The sequence below is a fragment of the Oryza sativa genome, chromosome 11, assembly GCF_034140825.1.
Source record: "Oryza sativa Japonica Group chromosome 11, ASM3414082v1".
Lineage (NCBI taxonomy): Eukaryota > Viridiplantae > Streptophyta > Magnoliopsida > Poales > Poaceae > Oryza > Oryza sativa.
This window is the reverse complement of record NC_089045.1, coordinates 9304036-9314159: the sequence shown is the minus strand read 5'-3', so window position 1 is coordinate 9314159 and position 10124 is coordinate 9304036.

Here is a 10124-nt window from a genome sequence, read left to right as displayed (position 1 = left end):
ACGGTGATGGTGGCAAGTTTCTCAGCCATGAGAGAATGTATTGCGATTCTGACTTCTAATCGGTCCCACCGGGCGTGTCTGTAACATCCTGAAAATTCCTGATAATAAAAATCACTAAAATTTTGAACTTTTTAAAACTTTTGCATCATGCTGGATGTTATGATTGCTATTGCTTGATAAACCGTGAATCGTCACAATGGAGAATTAAATTAAATATGTACAATTTACAAGAATACATTATCCATATCATTCCCATAAATATTATGCACAAGACAGGAAGCTAAATGAAGGAAAAGTTAATTATTAATTTGTATGGTATGAATTACAAACCAAATATTAAATATTCAAACCATGTTGATAGCTTGGTTTCATATTTAACAAATGGAAACAGTAAGATTAAATGGAATTCATCTGAATTCAATCTCACGTGAAATAATGACCACTTCATTACAATGATCCCATATATAAAAGAGTATTTCGCTGGAATATTTAAATTAATATTTAAAACACTTTATCAAGCCCATATGGTATAGATTTCACTCATATAAATAAATAGAGTAAATACATCACTACCATTATAATGGTCACATTAGAATATTTTAATTAATTTTAGAAATATCAAAGCCTAGAAGTTATATTGGAAAATTTTTGGATAATCTAATGGAAAGCAAATTCATTTGGGAACTAATGAATAACCAAATAAATATTCAAATCAAACATTTGAATTCTCAAAACAAAAATGTATAGATTACATTTCAATTCAAATCCAATCCCATTCACTTTTGCAGTTTAGCCCTTCCCTTTCTCTTTTTCCTCTCCCCGATTCCTTTTCTTTTTCAGTCGATACTGTTCAAGAGCCGCAACCTGTTCGATCCGAACCAAGCCCAAGCCGAACGCCTATGCGCCTCCTTTTCCTCGCGTCGTGGCCGCGTCGCACGGTAGCCACTCCCTCCCGTATACCGCGCTCGTGTGGGTCCCGCTGCCCGACCGAGCCGCCGAATCCCCACGCAAAAGCTGCGCCGCCACGCGCGCCGGCGTCACCTCGTCCCATCGCGAGTCTCCATCGAAGTTGAGGGATAACGGCCGCCACGTTGCCCAGCGTCACCCTAGAAAATAGGCCCGCACCTCCCTATCGGCGGCCATTACCACTGCCCGTCGCTGCCAATCATGTCGCCATTGCATCTCCATCACATCGCCATCTCGTCGCCCCTAGCTGAGACCGTTGGATAGGGTAATGTGGTGTTTCTTCCCCAGCTAGCACTCCCTCTTCTGGAACCTTATCACATAGGCAATCATGCCCGATCGAAGCATTGAACCCAAATCCTGGGAGGATCGAACCTTAGCCGCGTCGTCCACCTCATTGCCCTTATCGGATTGCCATTAGAACTCTAGCTCAGCTATTGTGTGTTGGCATCCTTATCCTCCACAGTTTCCTTACACCCTAAGCTAAGCTCTCATAAAAACCTCATCCGTCTCTGCCTTCTTCCTGGAATGCATTTCGTCGAACACCTTGGGCGCGTGCTGCACCTTCTTCTCCGCTCCACCACTGTAGCCGATCTTCGTCGTCCCGCCGTCTCTCGGTAATTCCTCACTCCTGTGACTTCTTATAGTCCCCTATTATCTAGTTTCCCCCATCAATTTCATCAATTAGGGCCGTAACCATGCCAAGACCGAGCTCCGAAGCTCCGCACATGGAGGTCACAATGGACAAGCCATCCCGGAGCTCCTCTCCATCTAGCTAGCAAAATGGAACCCCCGTACGCCGTAGATGCTCACGCACTCTTCAATTTGGTCAGAAACCCTTCCTGTCGTCCTAGCCACTTGCAGCCGAGCTCGGTTATGGCGCAGCCATGGCGGCCATGCGCCCCGTCCCTCCAAGCGCCGCCGCAGCCGGTAGGTGGTCGCCGGAGCTTCTCTGCGCCTCCCCTGGTCGCCACCGGGTCACCCTCGGCCGGCCTTCCGTGCACGCCGTGTTCCCCTGCTGCTCCCGCTCGGTCGGGAGGAAGAAGACGAAGGTTGAAGACGACCTTCAGCCGAGCCACTGACAAGCCGTCCCCACTCCTGCTATTAAATTTAATCCTGTGAAAAAGAAAATCAAAGCTTCGACCCCACATGTCAGCAGCTGTTAGGGATAAGAATATATTTTGGATTAAAAATAAATGAATTATGAACAGTAGCTTTTCACAATTTCTCGGATTAATTCGAAATTGAATCTTTAAACTAGCATAACCCACTCATTTTAACTCCGATTTGAGTTAAATTTGAACCTAAATTCATCTAAATTCATAAGCTTTCCAATGGTATATAAATCACTATTTAACAAAATATATTTATAATTATTAAATGATTAATATCAATTGATTAGATTATGGTCAACTTAAAAATATGATAGTAAATAAAATTGGTATTATACAGTAGAGTAGATGTAATAATATTTGTTTCTAGCATGTTTTGTCACAGTAGCAACCATGTAAATTAAGTACAGTGATGTCTCAAATGAACGGATGTATAGGAAGACACTAGCACTATTTAATGTTCAATTAAATCCATGACTTATAAATTATTTACATAAAGTTTAGCCTCATATTTTGTAACTAAAATATAAACACACGTAGATGAATCTTTAGCTTGATTAGGAGGAATAATAACAGAGCTAGTGTGACTAGTTACGATATAGCTTGTCGTTGGTTGCCTATATTCAGTAAATGGTTCAATGTTAATATACTGTTGCACACACATACCCTTTTAGATAACCTACTAGTTGCATATATTAAACTAGGTAATAAATAAAGAACCAATATACTAGCTAAATGCTGGTGCTAGTTATAAATCATGACCACACATAATTTTAGTTCAACCACACCTGAGGATTGTTCATTATAAAGTTATAAAGTTATACAATAAGATAATCTGTAACTATAATATTATTAAACCACAAATCTAAAATACAGAGCGCATAATTGTCAACCTTTTATGAAAATGGATAAAATCCATATATATACATAATGTGGATAATTCAAATAATAGCTTCATTGATAAAATAATAATGTAGGTGAATCATGGTGATGATATGGTTTATCCTAAATCTCCCCATCGACATAGCCATGCTATAACCTTAGGACCTGACCATTTTACCTTCATAACAGATCTCTTCCATAAGCCAATAGCTAGACTAAACCACAGATTAGCAAAATGTGTATATCATATATTGTCCTAGTTAGTACCAATAGAGCCATCAGGACAATATAAAATACTAAGAAACCTTAGCCCTTAGCTTGAATATAAACCAAAATAGTACGAGCAACCCTAGGTTCGACCCCAACAATTATATTTGCTTGTGCATATTTACTTGTTGTTTGAATATTGGTTTTTCTCGCGTATTATAGAATTTGTATATCGGTTAGTCGTGAGGCAACGTATGCAGCTTCCAGGAGGTGAAGGTTGATCAAGAATATATCAAGAATAAGAACTATCCTGAGCAGGCAAGTCATCACCCCATCCCTTGAGCATGTTGATCCCAATTGTGAAATTGTTTTGTTTGCAAATAAAATTGCATGCAATGATGAATATCCTACTTGTTATTATGCCATGCCTTTGATTATTGTTTATCTCATTATTTCCTTGTACCAATGATTACGTATGAGTCCTTAGTCAATTATGACAAAAGCTTAGTAATGCTACTTTAGAATCATGTATTCTCATATTTATCAAATGCTATATGCTTGGGCAACTACCTTCTAGGGAAGGTAGTTGAGATACGGCATGTGGAGACATGAGCGCCACATTGCCATGACATTGGTGACATGATTTGTGAAAGGAAAAATGAAACTAAACAACTATTTTCGACTGGGTGGCTGGAGGACTTGGGTGGTGTTCGGAAAAGGCTAGCGCCGTCCCTGGTCAGTTAAGGACCGAGCCATGAAGTTAAGCATGAAACGACCCCCGTACAACCGTACTTCTCGTGTGGGTATAGACCTAGCGGAGTAAATAGCCGAGCGGAGGCGGTACCCAAGCCATAGTGGTTTTCTTGTTGTGTGTGAGACAGGGCCTACGGTGGGGCAGCCATTGGTAGGACCACGTAGGGTGGGTGCCTACAGTGGTGTCGCCATCGGTAGGACTGCCATGTGTAAACCTAAACTTAACTATAACTTAGTGCATGTGTGAGTCTTCCTTTCCCGGGAGCGCCAGAACTCCTCTCACTGCTAGAAACTTATGACGCCTAGAGTGCATGAGGATGTAAGTTCATGGAGCGGGTACTGCCAAAATGAGGTTGTTGAAAGGCTTTGCCGTGGCAAGTCTCATTCGTTGGGACGTAGACTCATGTGTTGGGAAAGTCGCGGAGTACGGGTAAAGTGTACATCCACTGCAGTGTGAGTAAACCAAATCTATTCGAATAGCCGTGCTCGCGGTTATTGAGCACCGAGACATGTATTACACTTGGCTAGACTCTAAATTCTTAAACTGATTGGGTGGGATGTTGCATGATGATTTTGTATTGGTGGATCAACTTCTCGAAAGGCGAGAAGAGGTAGACCCCAGAAAACCATGACGACCAGTAGCGGGAAGCTATCCTTGGGAACACAATGGATGGTGGACAGAACCGTCGCTGTTTAATGAACAATGGAGTTAAAACTTGATCAGTTTATGTTAGGTCTTAGGTTTGTGTAATGATATTTCAAAACTTAGCTTTACGCAAAGTAACCATAGCCACTCCTTGTATTATCCTGTACATTACTATATTTTGTGTGGTGGTTGGCTGAGTACTTTTGTACTCATTGTTGCTCTATATATATCTTTTAGCGGAGTGTTGAAGAGAAGCCCTTGTTAGTACGCTTGCGTACCTAATAAGATGATCGGAGTGCGGTTCTATTCTAGGTCTCGTTCCCCAGTCGACTACTTGTGGCTTGTCAATCGGGCCCTTATATTATTTTGTCTTCCGCTGTTGTTTCTCTGATAGTTGTTGGCCTGCCTGGCCCTAATGTAAGCATTTAACTCTCTTAGCCTGAATTCATTCGTGATATGTTGTGATTCGGCTATATATGTGTGTACCAACTACCGATCCAGGGATTGGTACTAATAAACACAATAGATTTCCGATTTACAAAATCAGAGGTCGACAGTGCCAAAAGCGTGTTGATGTAAAAACACGAGGCCAGAGAGATCTGCTTAACTCCAGTGCAGGTCCAAAAGCTTGCCTTTAGGTATACGAACGTGCCAGTTGATTTGATCCTGCAATCAACAAGAAACAAAGACAAAGAAACCACGGTTAAATCCATAAACGATAGCCGATCGGCTAGTTGTCGATGATATATCATTTATCTTTGAGCTGATGTCATATGTAGATCGATTGGCAATCATGAATAAATAAGAAAGAACTAATTCTACTCGATCGGCTGTAGATATTAACAATATATAATCCTTATGTTGACATATACTTAAATCAAATGATTGGGATAGATCGGTCGCCATGCTGAGACAGTATAAATCACTTGGATTGAAATATATATTAACAACGAGACTATATATGTTCATAGCATAGCCGATCAGATAGATCTAGCACGTATCGGCTAATACTCCGATACTACTTCATATTAAGATATCAAAGCAAGTAGAATATACCAAACAAAAAGCTTAATATACTTAAATGCAACAAGATCTTAATATAAAGGGCAGATTTAACATGTCAATCAAGCATATAAGATAAATATAGTTAAATCAGGTAGGATCGGCTGAAACCCCGATGCTACCCTAATCGGCAACCAAAGGCAGGCTAGTGATTGAGATTCTAATCACGACTCATAAGATCAAACTCAACTGATGCAGCTATAAGTATGAAAAGAAGGACAATATCTAGACAATCAAGACGATGAATGTTTCATAGAGTGGTGGATATCTTATATAATCTAAGTCAACATCGGTATATAACCTAATCGGCTGCCTTCTTGTAACAGACGTTAGCCGATTGAAGGTTATATAGCGATATTGCAAAGATTATGTAAGATATATGATAACTCGACGAATTACATAAATAAGATTAGAGTATCATAAAGATGGATGCACTAATCTTGAGAACGCAAGCCACCATAACAAGTTTTACCTCTAGTTGAAGATCGAAACTGATGCAGCTCAACCTGAAAGCAAGAACTCGTCGAAACAAAACGAAAGTAAAAGGGTGGCGATGCGCCGAGATTGTATTGAACGTGTGTTAGATTGATTACATGGGGCTCGGGGTCTATTTATACCCGAGATTACAAAATATGTCCATGTCGGATACGACTCTTATCTCTAACAAACTCTAATATACCATATGTCTTTGCGGCATACTTTTGCCCAAACATATCTCTAAGGAAAATACATAAAATATCCTAATTAATAGATACAACTGCCTTCTCAAGACTCTATCCATGCGTGGCAATCCTCATGAAGCACATTAATCACAACCCGACAACATATACCTCATCATATTGTCAGATCTGACTCGATCGGCTAACCCCATCTGACTCGAACTCTGTTGATCCCAGTCGTAGCCGATTCGGACTCCACCCGATCATTTCTCTGTCTCCGGAGCGATCTCCATCTCGAATTCCGCTTCGATTCCATCTTCATCTCCGATACTTGGATTACCAAATTCGGCCGTTAACAGTTGGTACGAAGCGGCTCTCTAATGGCAAATCAAGGCAGAGGATGGAGGCCGCATCCACCTTTCAGGCCACAGGGGGAAGGGGACGTTTCTGCCCTTTGCAGGTTGGGCGACAGGAGCCGCAAGGTCCATATCCGCCACCTCCAGATCTGAATCGAGGAGTAGAGGATGGGAAGGCGAAGCATGAGGAAATTCTGCAAGCTGCTGAGGAGAAGGGGAAACAGGGGAAGGACACGCTGGAAACTGAAGGGAGGAAGGAAGCAGGTCCAAATCTGCAGGAACCAAGTGGTAAGATGGATTCTGTCAGTTCAGGATTGGAAGCAAAGCCAAATCAGCAACAAAATCGAGATGAGTCCAAGCATCAGGTTGGTGAATCCCATTCCCAGCAGAGGATTTTCTGTTCTAAATGTAGGAGTTACAGTCATTTGTCTAGAGATTGCAAATTGTCAGTGTTCTGTATAATATTTGCAAAAGAGACTCATAGGACAGAGGATTGCATTAGGAAGAATCAGAAGAAACCTGTAGCTAAAGTAGTAGGATGTGCTGCTCCAGGTCTGGGCTATGTGCTGATTCAGAGTGCTAAGGGTATAGTGCAAAAAGAGCATGTTAACTCTTTGGCTATTGTGACAATTATGTGGGGAGGTGATCTTACTGAGCAGGCTTTGGAGGAAGTATTCACTCCACATTTCAAGTGGAACTGGACTTGGAAGGCCAGGATGCAGGAGAAAGGAGTGTCCCATATGAGATTCCCAAATAAGATGAAATTGGATGAGTTAGCTAAATTTGACTCAATTAGAGTAAAAGGAACCTCTGTACATGTGAAAGTGAAGAAATGGACTCAAGAAGCTGAGGCAGTGGGGATGTTGCATGAAGTGTGGGTGACTGTGGAGGGGGTACCTGATGAAATGAAGGATTATGACCCTCTACATGAAGTGGGTTCCAATCTAGGACCTGTGATAGAAGTGGATATGGTAACTCTAAAGACAAAGGATGTGGTCAGAATTAGAGTAGTTAGAGTAGGAATGATGACACTAAAAAGCTTGCCTCTGACCATGACTCTGGTGACACCTAAGTTGCTGGTTTACAAAGCTCATTTCAAGTTGGAGCAGATTGTGGAGTTGGGATGGTTTAGAGATTGTGCACAGGAAAAGAGAGCTGTAGAGGTGGCACAGCAAAATGAACCTAGCAACATAGATCACATGCAGAGGAATAAGAAACCAAGGAAAGAAGAAGCTGCGTCAAGCATGGGGGTTTTGGAAAAGGCAGGGGACAAGAAGAAAACCATAGTTGTGGAAGAGGATTCAGACAATGAAAGTGCTCAAGCAGAATTGGTAAAGCTCAAACAGATGGAGATAGATAGGGAGCTGGCTCTGAGAGTACAACTAGAAGAACAGTTTAAAGTCAAGCAAATTCAACTTGATAAAATGTAGCAGGAGGGATGATAGAGGGTGGAGTCAGAGAAGAAGCATAGGCTGGGGAGGAGGAAAATGAGAAAACAAAGAAGACACAAGAGGGGATGGCAGATAAAAGTGGTACTAGTCGGAGAGTGGAAAATATAAAAATGACAGTGAGGAGGTGATTTATGATGAAGATGAACCAAGAGTGCTGCTGGTGGGAAGTGAGGAGATCATGGAATCACAAGAATCAAGTGACTTTGCTGTAGCTGTGGGAGTTGTTCTGTCTCAGACTGATGAAGACATGACAGAGGAGAAGAGGAAGAAAAGTCTAAGACTTATGGAGAAGGAAGACAAGAAGGTGGCTGATGCTGCAGCTGAAAGGAAAGAGGCTCTTAATGCTTTCATCAACAAAGGTAACAAACAAATCCTATCTATAGTTGATGAAAGTAATTTTTCTCTAGCTCAAATGGCTAGTGTGTTAGGTGTTAATTTAGGTTGTGCTCTAGAAGCTGTGGATACAAATCTGAACTTAATCAAAAATCTGGAATTGGCTAGGATAAATCTGTTCTTGAAAGAGAAACTAAAAACTTCTCAGAAAGGGGAGTGTGAAAATGTTGGGGAGAACTTGAGTGACATAGACATAAACATAGATGAAGTCTTACATTCAGATGATTGTATGTCTGATTTTGATTATGCTGAAAACATGTTGAGGCTTTCTCAAAGCAATTCATCAGGAAAAAAGAGGAGGAAAAATAATATATGAAACCTTGAGATTTTCAAGGTCACTCCTAAGGCTGCGTTCGAGCGCAGGAGAAAGAGAGAAAGATAGTTTTGTTTTCCGCGCGCACGCTTCCCGAACTACTAAACGGTGTTTTTTTTGCAAAAAATTTCTATAGGAAAGTTGCTTTAAAAAATCATATTAATCCATTTTTGAAGTTTAAAATAATTAATACTCAATTAATCATGTGCTAATGGCTCACCTCGTTTTGCGTATCTTCCCAATTTCCTCAATCCCCTCCTTCTCAAACACACCCTAAGTGTAGTGGCAAAAATGAGAAGAAAAAACAAAAAAGAAATCATGAAAGGTTTGTTTTGGAATATAAGAGGTATGGGTGATCATGATAAAATAAAGCATCTCAATGATTTAATAAAAGAGCATAAAGTTGATTTCATTGGCATCCAAGAAACTATGAAGCAGGATTTCACTGCTAAAGACTTGGATTTAATAGGAGGAGAGGGTAAGTTTAGTTGGAATTGGACCATTCCCAGGGGTAGATCTGGGGGTATGTTGGTGGGAATAAATGAAGACAAAATGGAAATTATGGAAGTTTCCAAGAAGAATTTTTTGTTACATGTTAAAGTAAAAAATAGAAATGACAAATTTGTGTGGAGATTAATAACTATGTATGGGGCTGCCCAGCCTGAACACAAGGAGGAGTTCCTGAGGGAGTTAGATCAGGATTGTTATGGGTGTGATGAACCCCTGTTAATTGGTGGGGATTTTAACATCCTGAGACAAGAGAATGAAAAAAAACAAGAAGGGAGGGGTGAATAAATGGAGTCTTATGTTCAATTCTATAATTGAGAATGCAAACTTGAGAGAGATGGCCTTGGAAGGGAAAAAATTCACTTGATTGGGCTAATAACAAACAAAGTGTAACTCTTGAAAAATTGGACAGAATTCTTTTTAATGATAAATGAGAGATTAATTCCCTTTGGCATGTGGAAGGGTCTTAGAGAGAATTTACTCTGACCACAGTCCTCTTTTGATCAATGTTGAGGGAGAAAAGTGGCAGTCTCCTCTGTTTAAATTTGAGAATAGTTGGCTCATAAGAGAAGATATTAATACTGTGGTTGAGCAAGTTTGGAAATCTTGTAATATAAATGGATCTAGTATTGATAAATGGCAATAGAGGCTACAAAAAATGAGAAAGAAACTAAAAGGTTGGAACATAAACTGGGAAGGGATGTACAAAAGGAAAAAACAGGAAATTATGGGAAAAATAGAAGACATTGATAAAAAATGTGAAGCATATGGAATGACTATTCTGGAAAGAAAAGAGAGGGGATTTGGAGGAAGAGTTGAA